The sequence below is a fragment of the Heterocephalus glaber genome, unplaced genomic scaffold, assembly GCF_053883595.1.
Source record: "Heterocephalus glaber isolate CG9 unplaced genomic scaffold, H.glaber_assembly_v1.0 deba00001586, whole genome shotgun sequence".
In the NCBI taxonomy this organism is placed as follows: domain Eukaryota; kingdom Metazoa; phylum Chordata; class Mammalia; order Rodentia; family Bathyergidae; genus Heterocephalus; species Heterocephalus glaber.
In genome coordinates, this window is record NW_028258364.1 from 17,014,272 (window position 1) to 17,025,505 (window position 11,234).

The 11,234-nt window shown below is 34.6% G+C and overlaps 1 non-coding gene across 1 annotated transcript; it reads left to right on the top strand.

Moving 5' to 3' along the window:
- Window positions 1-9,979: 9,979 nt before the first annotated feature.
- On the top strand, window positions 9,980-10,086 carry LOC147823425 (U6 spliceosomal RNA). Its single transcript, XR_015443943.1, has one exon. It is a non-coding gene; the product is annotated as a U6 spliceosomal RNA (small nuclear RNA).
- Window positions 10,087-11,234: the final 1,148 nt, after the last annotated feature.

Here is an 11,234-nt window from a genome sequence, read left to right on the forward strand (position 1 = left end):
GTTAGGTGATTTTGTTCACACCTCTGTTCTTTCATTCTGCCTTTTCCTCTTGCCTTTAACAATTTCTTAGAGTTTGTGTGATCTTCCTGAGTCTTCTGGCCTCACCACTAATCTTTCCTGATCTTTCTACCTGTTCCACCCTCCCCAACTCCTTCTAACTCCACACCCTGAAGGGGAAAGATGCTATATTGAAGAGTTTATTCACTATAAACATCTGTTGGGTTGGTCCTCGGTTTTGATTTAATTCACATAGTTAAATGTGATGGATTAATAACTACCATAAATTGTCATTTTCTAAGCTGCACATGATGTTATGGTATTGCTGATTGTATCATTTGGGCTAACATGTTGTGATTGATCTAATCAGTTTTCCTTCCTAGTATAATGAAAATAAAATAAACTCAGAGTCATTAGAGTCTCAAAACCCAAACACCAGCTATATTTGGAAGACACCTCTGAAAAGCAATCATTCCACAAGGGTTTTAAACACAAGCAACAAAGATACCTATGTTAAGCAATTTTGAAATATCAACCCAGGAATTAAACAAAGGACAGTACCAAAAATAAAAATGAGAAGACATTTAAGCAAGACACAAACTCAGACCTCCATGCCACAGAAGGGAAATTATGGGGGAAATGAGGTGGAAAGGTCTGATGATCAATCACCTGGACACCCTGAACTGATAGCACAGGAAGTAACAAAGCAGATGCATGAGGCTCTAAAAACATTCAAAGCAGAAATAATCTTCCAGATAAATACAGAGATGGTGAGCAGAGTGAAAGACACGATTAGAGGATCTAGAGCAGAAACAGATACGAAAACAGATGAGATCAGAAACATGCTGGGAGCCATGAATGTCCAGCAAAAGAAAGAAATGGAAACCATGAATGCCCAACATAAGAAAGAAATGGAATCCATGAAACACATTCAAACAGATATTCAGGAGATTAAAAACTCCATTGAAAGCATGCAGAGCAGACTAAGAAAATCTGAAGACAGAATATCAGATATAGAAGACAGGATTGTGGATAAGGACTGTGAAAACAGACATTTCTTAAAGATATTAAGGGACAATGAGAAATCAATCCAACAGCTGCTAGATGATGCAAAGAAGAATGACATAAGACTGACAGGAGTTCACAGGAGAAAGTACAATTGACATAAAAAAAACTGTTCACAGAAGTAATAGTAGAAAATTTCCCTGACAGAGGTTGAGAATTGGCCATACAGATAGTGAAAATATAGAACTCCAACTACCCATGACCAAAAAAAAACTACACGTAGGCATATAATAGTCAAGATCCCAGAAACCCAACAGAAGAACAAAATTTTACATACAGTTTGAGAAAAGAAACAAGTCACCAAAAAGGAAAGCCCATCAGAATCACGGCAGATTTCTCAACACAAACCCTCAAGTCAAGGACAGCCTGGAGTGAAGCATTTCAACCCCTAAAAGAAAAAAATTTCCAACCTAGACTATTGTACCCTGCAAAATTATCTTCCAAAATCAATGGGGAAATTAGATACTTTCTTTTTTTTTTTTTGGTACCAAGGATCAAACTCGGAACCTTGAGCTTTCGAGGCAGGTGCTGGACCCACTGAGCTAAATCCCGAAATTGGATACTTTTATGACAAAGAACACCTGAGAAATTTCATGAACACCAAACCAGCACTCCAAAAAATTTTAAGCAATATCCTAGAAAAAGACAATGAAGGTCACAACTCCATGAGGCCCAACAAAGAGAAGACAACACAAGGTAAGAAACTAAAGGGAAAGGGGGTAAAATAAGAAATAAAAGAACCAACAACAGTAAAACATCATGACAAGGATGAGTCAATATCTTTCAATTATAACTATCAGTGTTAATGGCCTCAATTCAACAATGAAAAGAAATAGACTGACAGAAGGGATTAAGAAGCAAAACCCAGCCATATGCTGTATAAAAGATACACACCTAACTCAAAAGGAAATTCATAGACTGAAAGTAAAAGGAAGGAAAACAGTTCTCCACATGACAGGAACCCATAAAAAAGCAGGCATAGCAATCTTATTTGCAAACAAAATAGATTTCAAACCAAAACTAATTAAGAGAGACAAAGATGGTCACTACATACTTGTGAAGGGAACAATCCAAGAGGAAGAGATGACAATCCTAAATATATATGCACCAAATGCAAATGTGCCCAACTTCACAAAACAAATATTAATTGTCAGGAAAAATCAAATAAGCACTAATACAATTGTAGTGGGGGACCTCAACACCCCTCTATCACAAATAGACAGATCATCTAGAAAAAAAATTAACAATGAAATTCTAGAATTGAACCAAGCTATTGAACAAATGAACTTAATAGATATTTATACAGTGTTTCACCCCACAAAATCAGAATACACATTCTTTTCAGCTGCACAAGGGTCATTCTCCAAAATAGATCACATGCTAGCTCATATGATATGTCTAAATAAATGTAAAAGAATTGAAGTCATCCCCTGTATATTATCAGACCATAGTGCAATAAAACTGGAGATCAATAACATAAGAAACCGCAAAACTCCCACAAACGCATGGAAATTTAATAACACCCTCCTGAACAACCAATGGGTCACAGAGGAAATTAAAGAAGAAATTATACATTTTCTATAAGTAAATGATAATGCCAGTACAACATACAGGAATCTGTGGGACACAATGAAAGCAGTTCTACCTGGGAAATTCATAGCAGCAAATGCCCATATTAGGACAACAGAGAGAACTCAGTTAAATAACCTAATGCAGAACCTCAAGCTCCTAGAAGAAGAAGAGCATAACAAAACCAAAGCTTGTACAAGAAAGAAAATTATAAAGATCAGAGCAGAAATCATTGCAATGGAGACTAAGAGAATGATACAAAAAATTAATGAATCAAAGAGTTGGTATTTTGAAAGAATAAATAAAATTGATAAACCTTTAGCCAACCTTACAAAAAAAGGAAAGAAAAGGCTCAAATCCATGCAATTAATAACAAAAAAGATGAAGCCACAACAGACTCAGCAGAAATCCAGAGGATCATCAATACCTACGTAGAGAAACTGTACTTTAGTAAAATGGAAAACACAGAAGAAATGGACAGATTGCTAGATACATATAAACTGCCAAAGTTAAATGAAGAAGATATAGAGATTCTAAACACTCCAATAACAATGAGTGAAATTGAAAATGTAATAAAAAATTTACCAACAAAGAAAAGCCCAGGTCCTGATGGCTTCACTGCTGAATTCTACAAGACATTTAAAGAAGAACTAATGCCATTACTCTTTAAACTCATCAAGGAAATTAAAGGGGAAGCAAGGCTTCCAAACTCATTCCTGGAAGCAAGTGTTACTTTGATTCCAAAACCAGGGAAAGACCCAACCCAAAAAGAGAACTACAGGCCAATCTCCCTAATGAACATAGGTGCAAAAATCCTCAACAAGATACTGGCAAACAGGATACAGAGTGTCATCAAGAAGATCATACATCCTGACCAAGTTGGATTTATCCCAGGGATACAAGGATGGTTCAACATCCATAAATCAATAAATGTAATACACTATATTAACAGATTCAAGGACAAAAACCATATGATCATCTCAATAGATGCAGAAAAGGCATTTCACAAAATTCAACACCTATTCATGATTAAAAACCCTACAGAAAATTGGAACAGAAGGTCTTTATCTCAACCTGAAAAAGGCTATTTATGAAAAACCAACAGCCAACATCATACTAAATGTTCAAAAACTGAAAACTATCACGCTGAAATCAGGAACAAGACAAGGCTGCCCACTATCACCACTCCCCTTCAATATTGTTCTGGAAGCATTAGCCATAAGAATTAGAAAAGAGAAAGAAATAAAAGGAATAACGATAGGAAAGGAAGAAGTGAAACTCCCATTATTTGCTGATGATATGATACTTTACATTGAAGACCCAAAAAACTCAGTCAAAAGTCTTCTAGACTTAATTGACAGATTCAGTAGAGTAGTTGGATACAAGTTCAACACTCAAAAAACAACAGCATTCTTGTACACAAATAGCAGACTCATTGAGAGAGAAATTCGGGAAATAATTCCTTTTACAATAGCATAAAAAAAAATGAAATATCTAGGAATCAACCTAATGAAGGAAGAAAAAGACCTCTACACTGAAAACTATAGCACTCTGAAGAAGATTGAAGAGGATATAAGAAAATAGAAAGATATCCCTTGTTCCTGGGTAGGAAGAACCAATATAGTGAAAATGGCCATACTTCCAAAACTACTATATAGATTTAATGCAATGCTGATTGAAATTCCAACAACATACTTCACAGAACTAGAGAAAACAATCCAAAAATTCATTTGGAAGCAGAAGAAACCTAGAATAGCAAAAGCAATTCTAGACAACAAAGACATGCCTGAAGGTATTACAATCCCAACTTGAAGCTATATTACAAAGCTACTGTGATAAAAACAGCATGGTACTGGCAAAGAAACAGACCCAAAGATCAGTGGAATAGATTAGAAGATGCAGAAACAACCTCAGACATACTTAGCCACCTCATCTTTGACAAAGGAGCCAACCCTTCTCATTAGAGGAAAGATAGCCTATTTAATAAATAGAGTTGGAAAAACTGGATTTCAACCTGGCAAAGATTAAAACTAGACCCATACCTATCACTGTGCACTAAACTAAGATTGAAGTGGATTAAAGATCTAAATATTAAAACAGAAACACTAAGCTTGATGGAAGATAAGTTAGGTAGAACTCTTGAAGACATTGGCATAGGAAAATACTTTGTGAACAAAACCTCAGTAGCACGGGATCTAGCACAAAGAATCAAGAACTGGAATCTCATCTTATTAAAACTTCCGGACTGCAAGTGAAACCAGCAACAGAGCTAAGAGACAACCTACAGTGTGGGAAAAATTGAGCTGTACCTCAAAGGACTACTATCTAGAATATATAAAGAACTTTTAAAAAATCAGACCCCCCCAAATAAAGACATAATTCAAAAATGGGTATCTGAAAGGAACAGACATTTCTCAGACAAAGAAGTAAAAGCAGCAAATAAACATATTAAAAAATGTTCAATATCCCTGGTCATTCGAGAGATGTAGTTGAAAACAACACAGATTCCACCTCACCCCAGATAGAGTGGGTACTATTAAGAATTCAACCAATAACAAATGTTGGTGGGTGTTTGGGGAGAAAGGAACCCTTCTCCATTGTAGGTGGGAGTGCAGACTGGTGCAATCACTGTGGAAATCAGCATGGAGATACCACAAAGAAATTGGACTGAAAGTCCCATTTGACCCAGCTATTCTCCTGCTGGGTATCTTCCTAAAAGAATTAAAAGAATCATACCACTGTGATATTTGTGGACCCATGCTTATAGCAGCACAGCTTGTAATAGCTAAAGCTTGGAAATAGCCCAAGTGCCCATCAACCGGAAACTGGATAAAGAAATTGGTTTGGTTTTTTTTAGTACAATGGAGTACGACTCAGCCATAAAGAATGAGAAAGTAGAGACATTTAGCACTAAATGGATGCCTATTGAGGCCATACTCTTAAGTGAAATAAATAGGAAACCCATGTGTAAATCCCAAATAGTTTTTCTGGTGTGAGAAACTGAAAGTGTAAATAAGGATTAAAATGATTAAAATAAATAATTGATAATTTGAAATAGGAAGAAAAGGTCCAAAATGGTAGGGGAAGTGGGAGGGGAAAGGGAAAGGGAAGAAGAGAAAGAAAAATTATGAGAAAAGAAAAAAAATGGAAACAAAGTCTATGTAAATAGGGAAGGGTGGAGGGGGTGAAGTGTGCACAGGCAATGGGGAAAAAATAAGAGCTAAGATACATCATGTACAGGTACAAACACCCAATGATAAATGTAAACATATTGTATATCAAAAATGTACCAATAAATATATTAAATATATATATATAACAATTTAATATTTGCAACAGTGAATTTTTCAGATGGATAAAAATCCTGATATGGAAAACAGAATTATAGGAAAATGTGTAATTAAAGAGTGAGGTGATTATGAAAGAATTTTAATGGCAAAATTTATTAGTCACTTCACATGTTGGTGTTTCTTCCATGAAACTCCTTTTTAGGATAGGTATCCATGTGAGATTCAATCATAACTCTCATTGAAAAGAACAGGTTATTACACTGCAACAAAATAATAATTTCAAAAGTTGAATACTTAAAATAATGGTAGATTATTGCTGTAGGGCAAAAATGTCAGTATATAAAAAGTCACACCTTTTCCACTAACTCTTGCCTATGGGAAACATTTCTTTTTCAACCTAGTTAGGAAAAGGAAGGAATATGGGAAATTATAAAAATAAAAGTCAGTCAAAGCTGAAAATAAAAGAATTTATTAATATAGGAAGTAAAGGGCTCTGGAATAACTAGCAAAGTTATACAAATTGGGTTGAGAGTATATTTGAGAAATGATTGGTGTAATAAATAGGGTAAGTATTTTTTGAGAGATTCAAATAAAGTGAAAATTCATTTAAATTTTTTGGTCTTTAATGTGAAGCTGTGAAGAAAATAATCCATTTTTAAAATTCTAAGCTGGTAAGTGATTTTTTTTAAACATGTAACTATTGGGATGAAATATGTTTTATTTATTAATATCTCTGATTTAAAATATATTTGAATAACATGAAAAGATAGTTCTTCAATGATATGAAAAAGCCAAATAGGTCATTTAAAAAATATTTACATGTTTAATAAAAGTATCAAACTTTGCTCTCTTTTCTAAATCCCAAGGAATCTTAGTTTATTCAAATTGCGGTCATTTGGGGATAGTAAGAATGTCTCCATACCAGGACTAGTTGGATGAATTTAGAGTTCTTCCTGACTTCCTAGTCAAACCAAAGCTTCTTATTTATCAGATTTTAGAAGTGGATCTGCTATGGCAGGCCAATTGCAGTGAATGACTTGATGCTGTTTCCATAGAAATTGCATTGTCGTGGATCAGAGAAAATTATTTAAAATCATGTTTAGAATTTGGCATGGTCAGAAATGGGCTTTTTACAATGAAAACTGGCAAAGTTGCTACCACAAGCTGTTCCTGGACCCAAAGTTACTAGAACTTACTTTTCTGCAGACAGCTGGTTCAGTGCCTGGACTGTATTTAGGGCAAAGTGAATGGGATTCTAATTTTGAAATATGTGTCGTTAAGCAGAGCAGCAGTGTACATTTTGCACAATAACCAACCAGAATGTTGTCAGCTAATCATACATTCAGGATGAAATTTCTGAAGAGACTAAATGAATATGAAGGACACCGTAATACTACTGGGCTTACCCACTACCCTGATCTACCTCAATTCTTTATTTTGGTAAAATTAATCAAAGTTAAACCCAAAAAGTAGGCAACTGTGGTAGTCCTCCAGGCAGGTGACAAACAGTGAAGCTCACAACCAAACTCGGAGGCAGAATTTTAGAAATGAAGTCACAACAAAGACCTCCAGGTAGATGAAAATAGTAAAATTCCCATCTGCATATTGTAAAAGTGGTGATTATGGAGATTACCCCCCATATCTGGAGATTTACAAGTTGTCTGGTTGTGGGTCTGTTTTGGAGAGTAGAAGGCTGTCCCTGTGTGTCATGATCTATCCAGTTATCTGAAGCCCTTGTTTTCCAGAAGACTGATCTTTTCCTTGTAGGAAAGTGGAAATTTCTAGCCTCTTGTTTGAAAATAAGAGAGAAGAGTAGGCCAAACCACACCTAATATGGAAATATTACTGAGAAATTATGAGAGAACAGGTTACACTCCCAGAATCAGAACAGAAGCTAAAGTTCTCACTTTTAAATAGGAATCTTCAGTCACTGACAATATCAGCTTGCCAAGTGCATATATGTTTATATGTGTATGTGTGTGTATATGTGTATCAATGTTTCAGTGTTTCAGTCACATCTTTCTCTGCCTATAATTTCTTCCTTGGTACTTTCTAACAATATCTACCCATTTTAAAGATGTGACTAAGCATATATGTAATTTTATAAAGCAGATGAGCTACATGTCATCTTTAGCTAAATTTCCTACCTAAATAACATAATAAATACGTAAGAATCTTTGGGATGGATCATGTTTTCTTTTGTAAGCAGATTTAATAAATGTGATTTGGTGAAGATATTTTCTTGTGAGCTGTATCAGTCAGAAGCCAACAAAGGACAAAGCATACCATAATTCAAGAAGAAGCTATAAAGAGCTCTTAATGTCAACAAGGGACTGGAATAATGGGAGATTGGGTCATAAGAAGAAAAGAGAATAGTAAAAAGCACAAGAATAAGGGGCTGGGGATTTAGCTCAGTGGCTGCACCACCTACCTCGCAAGTGCAGGGTCTCCAGTTCGATCCCTGGTACCAAAAAGAAAAAAAGTATATGAATAGCAGATGTAAGGAGCAGCCAGTATCCCCGAGGGTGAGACAGATCAGACAAGTAAAAGTGACTGCCTCCACCCCCGGGTTTAAATGAAACAGCCATAAATAACTGATGGTGGAGAAGTTGCTAATGTGGTATGTTAACAAAACTCTGCTCTTTGAGGTACCAGTGAAGCCATACATGCAGAGATGCCATGCCTGGGAACTTGCTAGAAAACAACGTGAGCGCTATAGGGAGCTACTCATGGGAAGTGTCTTATTAACATTATTCTGATACAAAGATGCTGCAGAAATAGAAAGCCAGCAGCTACATTCTATGCACTGCAATATCATCTCCCAATTCTTCAGGAGTTTAGTAAGCTCGCAATAGAAATAGAAACTTCTTCCACTTCCACCACCTTTTACTGACTCAGTCTGATATTGTGCCAGCTGACAAAGAAGAAACAAATATTTATAAAGCCTGGTTCCACTGTGGCAGAACAGGCATTTGACAGTGGACTTACAATTCAGAAGGAATAAATAAAATACTTGGCCTGTCTCATCAGTAAGTATCCATGAACCATAACTTACTAGCCAGTAACTTTTCTTTTACATGGTTGATTAATTCTCTTTACTTCTATCTTCTCAGGCTCTGTATCCAAATATCTCACACTCCACTGAGTACATAGTTCTAGAACTTTATATAATTTAAAAGCATTTTTGTAATATTTTAATATATCCATAGTTTGGCCTTCCCATAATTTTAGTTTCTATATAGACTGTCATCACCTTTGAAATTCTTCTATATGTATTCTTTTCATTTTCATTCTTCTATATGTGTTCTTTTCATTTTTCCAAAAGTGCACCTTTAAGAGAGAACAAGGCTACCTGAGGTCAATTCTGTTTAGGTAAAAATTATAAGGGATGAGCAGTTTTATAAACAATTAAATGACTTATAAATTGACTTGTTTTATATCAGATTCTTAGACTTGGAATGATCCCATTGGGTCAACAGGAGGAAGTACTTACTATACACACAAAACCAAGGAGGGACATTGTATTGATTGAGATAAAAAAAACATATTTATTCTATGTAATCCGTTAGATCCTCATGGGCCATGTAGGTTTGGTGTGGGTGTATAGATATGCCCCAAAGACAGCTATTTTCTCAGTAGCTAGAAGAATAGTGGAGTGGTATGCAATCTTATAAAATATTTGAATGCTTGTAGCTTATATCTTACAATGTCAGTTTCATGATATACTACAGTGTCCCCTAAATACTAGAAATTTCTTTTCTCATTGTTGTTGTTTATATGGAAATTTGAACTCTCAATACTGAGAGTTAGAAGATAAGATTCAAATTGTTCAAGCTCTTGTCATTGCTCCTAAATTAGAAATATTGTATTTGAGAAAACAAATCTTGAATTATAAGAACATATGTGTTACATAATCAATTTGTACGAAGAATTGAGAAATATAAAAAAGATTGGGATCCACTTTTAACTTATTGAATTAAATGTTTTAATAAAGTACATATTTTAAAATAAATACTCATTAGTAAATAAGAGCATTTCAGTTAAAAATAAATATGTGCGTGCTCACTTTGGCAGCACATATACTAAAATTGGAATGATACAGAGAAGATTAGCATGGCCCCTGCACAAGGATGACACACAAATTCATGAAGCATTCCATATTTTTACACGTTTCTGGCAGATGTGGTAGGAATTTATGTAAATAAAACATAAATAAATAAATAAATAAATATGTGGAGTCAAGATATAATACACTGAAATATTAGGAGTATAAGCAACTAAAGTTTTATTTAAAATAGCCCTGCCTACTTTCTGCTTTAATTAACATTTAGTGTTGCAGAAAGTTCAAGCCATGGGAGTTGATGTTATATTTGACTCTTGGAGGTCAAACACTGAACAGAGAGCACTAGAAATTTAAGCACCATAAATAGGCCCCAGGGGAAGAAATTCTCTTCTCTCAGTTACTTTCATTTTATTTGAAGCATGTTGTGATGCATGACACAATCCATATGTATTCTTAGGAACAGTGCAAATCTTTAAAAACTCACAGTTTCTCCATAATTATAAACTAAACCTTCCACTATTTTAATTTTTAAAGATGAAAGACTACTACATCCTATATACATCTTACATAGCATATTTTCTCTATGTTTGGTTATAAACAAAAGAAATAGTCTTGCAATTTCAAATAAATTTGGGATTTAGTTTAATGTCTCAGGGGAATTAATGCATTGAATAGAAACTAAAACCCAACCCCGAAAAGGTCATAAACCAGAACTTTAAGTGTTTTAGTAGTTTAAGATGAATAATTCGCATTTCTCTACAGCCTTACATGGTCTTATGCAATGTGAAAAAAAAAACCCAATATTGTCCAAAAGAGATTTTAGCAAGTTTTTTAAAAGAAACCTATCTGTACAGTGGGTAGGTGAATTATCTATAGTAACCTACATGAACATGTTTCTGCAAAACTGTCAATGGGTAATCATGGTGGAACATTGCCTAGGAATTTTATAAGTGTACCAACACGTGCTTCCATGATGACTTAATTTAGTCCAAAATCCTACTACATTATTTTTAGATTTTTTATAAATAGTTGCTATTTCTACTGTTGATTTGAATTTTTTTAACATGAAAGTCTAGCCTTTCTATCCTCTCTTGTTCCTATTTATATGCCACTCCAAAACAATTAAAATGTCCTAATCCATTTGCTTATAGACATTAATAATAAATACTAGTATTTAAATTCAGAACAGTTGTTTACTTGTGGTTTCAACTGATGTTTAGAAACTGGTCTTCAATGTATTAGCCACCCTT